The sequence below is a fragment of the Limulus polyphemus genome, unplaced genomic scaffold (assembly GCF_000517525.1).
Source record: "Limulus polyphemus unplaced genomic scaffold, Limulus_polyphemus-2.1.2 Scaffold4203, whole genome shotgun sequence".
NCBI lineage: Eukaryota > Metazoa > Arthropoda > Merostomata > Xiphosura > Limulidae > Limulus > Limulus polyphemus.
This window is the reverse complement of record NW_013669813.1, coordinates 57,403-61,294: the sequence shown is the minus strand read 5'-3', so window position 1 is coordinate 61,294 and position 3,892 is coordinate 57,403.

Here is a 3,892-nt window from a genome sequence, read left to right as displayed (position 1 = left end):
CATTTAAATCCTAGAAATATATCTTATTCATATCTATACACTAATGTAATTACTGTCTAGGTTATCCTGAAAAGGACTGTTTCGTGTCGCTCGATAAATAAAATGTTCAAACTGTGCATGCATTGCCTTAACTAACTGTAATGTAGCACAGGTTAACTTACAATCTCCTATTTTTTCATGTTAATCCATAACATTGATATAAAAGCATCAACTAACATTGTAAGTCCAACGAAAACTGATAGTACGATTGTATATTAAATTTGTAATAACAAACAGAGTGTTTGAATAAGTAAAAAAAAATCATATTTTGTTTCATAGTGCTTGATTAATTGTATAGTATACTTCATGGCTCACACATAAATTAGTTTAACTTACAATCTAGTCCCGAAAAGGACTAATTTTTCTTATTCACACAAAACATTAAACTCTATATATTTATGCTATTCATCATACTCATAACTATAAACTAATTTAACTTATAACACACGCCTGCGATGGTTTTATTACTATTATTATCAATTACACAGGCCTGCGAGGGTTTTTATTGTTATTATTATCTATTACACAGGCCAGCGATGGCTTTATTGTTATTATTATCAATTACACAGGTCTGCGATGGTTTTATTGTTATTATTATCAATTACACAGGCCTGCGATGGTTTTATTGTTATTATTATCTATTACACAGGCCAGCGATGGCTTTGTTGTTATTATTATCAATTACACAGGCCTACGATGGTTTTATTGTCTTGAAATGTTTACATGTTCTACAATAATTCCTGTACTCTGAATCCAAAAGTGATATCTATTTTTTCTCCACGATGTACAAACTTTTCACAAAACGTCATAACGCAATACATAAAAGAAAGATCACAACACGTAGTTTGAGACTAAAAGACGTAGATTTCACATAAACAAAAATCAGGATGAATAAGGATGCATATTCGTTTGACATCAGTGTTCTTCAGTTTTTTGTATTTTTGTTAATAAACATAATAATAAAAAAATGTTCACTGTGGTAAAAGAAATAATAATTTGATCTAAGTAAGATTTTTTTAGTTCTTCCCGATTTGTAAAAAAATCCTTAAGCGATAAAAAAAAATAGAATATTATTTTCGAAATCTGCGTATCTGAATTATGGAAAATCCGTTATTAAAACCAAAACTACTTTTATGAAGTTTAAGTTCGCAGGACTGTGTAATCTAAGTAGTCATGAAAAGGATTGTTTCATGTCGCTCGATATGTAAATTGTTCAAACTCTACATAAATATCATATTTATAACATTAGCTAACTGTAATGCTGTAAAGTTTTAATTTAGGTTTACATGTATGACTATACATACACTACCTACACTTACATAGTCCTGAAAGGGACTGTTTTTCGTGTTAACCTAAAATATTCAAAATGTAAATATTTTCATGTCCAAATGAAAAATAAATATTACAACTGTTTATCATGGCCTATGTAGCTTCTTACATCTGTTGTTACCTACAGTTTAATAAATTCGATATGAGAATTTACTCCAACTAAATATAGTAACATTTTTATTGTACTTTCTCAAAAGGTTTTCTAAATCAATTACTTACTGTAGAACAAAATCTAATCACTTAAGTAAACATTTGAGGTTTTTATATTACAGAAACTAAGCAAAAAAAAAGTAAAATTTACCAATTTTGTGTTTTACCATAGCAATCTATAAGACATAACAAGTTCTATGACTTTCTGTAGATCATTTAGTTTGAAGTACAAAAAAACTGGATCTTTACTTTATACAAACGTTTTTCAAATGATGCTGGATGAGTCACAATTACCACAGTGGAGAATCCGCTGAGCTACTTCCAGAAATGGTGACTCAAGATAATATAAAGTCTGGTTTCTAGTACTGCCTTTCTGAATAAAAATAATTCCAAAAGATTTGTGTAACAAAAGATTCGGTGTGTAAATAAGATCGTACAATTGTAACATTGTTTGTTCACGATAAATATCGAATTAGTGCACAATTCTCGTATCTATGTATCTCGTTTAATGTACAGTGTTTATCATTATAAAACATGCTCAACAACAAATCAAGTTTATGCTCATTAGCCATTAAACATTAAGCCTAACTAGTTGACAAACAGATTTTGAGTGTCACTGAAAATTGCTTTCAATGCTCAGAAAAATGGCCTTTTAATTCAAGTATGTGTACTACAATAACACAGTATCCAAATACTTGGCAAAAGTTGCATAAATAAGTGATAATTTTGTTTATATTTTAATTTTAAAAAGTACGAAAGTTGAATGTTTGTAAGATTCAAATAGAGTATATATTTGTCTTGTTTAGAAAAGTATTTTTGATACATATTTTATACCTGATTATTGTATGGGAATAAATACTGTAGTTGTTTTGGGTAACGTTATATGAAAACCAATGTTCACTCGAAAATATCACGAGCTACTTACATTATAGTACATTGTACAACACTCATGTCGCTACATGTGCTTGCTATTCTGTAATTATTTGTGGGTTACAATAAGCACTGTATGTTTCGGAACTTACTGTCAATGTTCAGCATATGACTAATGCTCCAAGATCGAGTCGATGTTTATCTATTCTCTGCTATTATTTATGTTCAGGCATTCCCACAACTCAAGAAGTCCTTTAGATTCGCGAGTCTAACAAATAGATAACGAGCTTTAAAGTGTTACATCGGATTTGTTTCTTTCCAAAAATAGATGTAAGTGTATATAAATTTTACCTAATGTATTATGTAAAGTTCTGAAGAGCAAAAGAGAATGATTTGATTTTATGTTATACAACGAATAAGAGTGTACCAGTGCTAGCATGTGTATAAATTTTAATGTAAGAATCGGACTAACTCTTATCTTTTCCGTATTCGATCACGTGGACATCTCATTACAGTCCGTAAATGCCAAACACTTGAAATAACCATGCCAGTTTATTGTAATCTTTATATTCATGACTTTACATGTGGTTTGTATTTTGTAAGACTCCTAAAATAATCGAATGAAAACTAAATATATTTAGGTGAAGGTGGATAAAAATATGTTCGTCTGGTCTAGTTGAGGAAGATAGATATTCATGTCTGTGCTTCCAGTGGAGAGTAATGGCTATGTCGTTGATAAAGATAGCATCTGTAGTACTCTTAGACGCATCACACATTGATGTATAATACTCTTAGAAGCATCACACATTGGTGTATAATACTCTTAGAAGCATCACACATTGATGTATAATACTCTTAGAAGCATCACACATTGATGTATAATACTCTTAGAAGCATCACACATTGATGTATAGTACTCTTAGAAGCATCACACATTGATGTATAATACTCTTAGAAGCATCACACACATTGATGTATAATACTCTTTTAAAGATGATACGTACATCACTTGACTTTTGTCTTCAGACAAATCCAAGCAAAGTTTACGTATAGATGTGTTCAGGACTCTGGCGAATATCTGTCCATTCAGTTAAACATGGATTTATTAACATCTGTCCATTCGTTTGAACATGGGTTTGTTGAGACTGGCGTGTTGCAGCGTGTAGACAACTCTGAACGTTCCTCTTTTAGTTTTAAAAATATATCCATGTGTCTTTTCAAAGATTAGAATATTTACAAGAAAAAATGATAAACTTTATAAATATTGAACATCTGATATCTTTATTCAAGAGCTTTCTTAATCTGTCACACAGGTTTCAATAAAATGTCGACTTTCATCTAAGTCCTGACATCAGGTTTCAATAAAAGGTCGACTTTCATCCAAGTCCTGACATCAGATTTCAATAAAAGAACGACTTTCATCCAAGTCCTGACATCAGGTTTCAATAAAAGGTCGACTTTCATCCAAGTTCTGACATCAGATTTCAATAAAAGGTCGACTTTC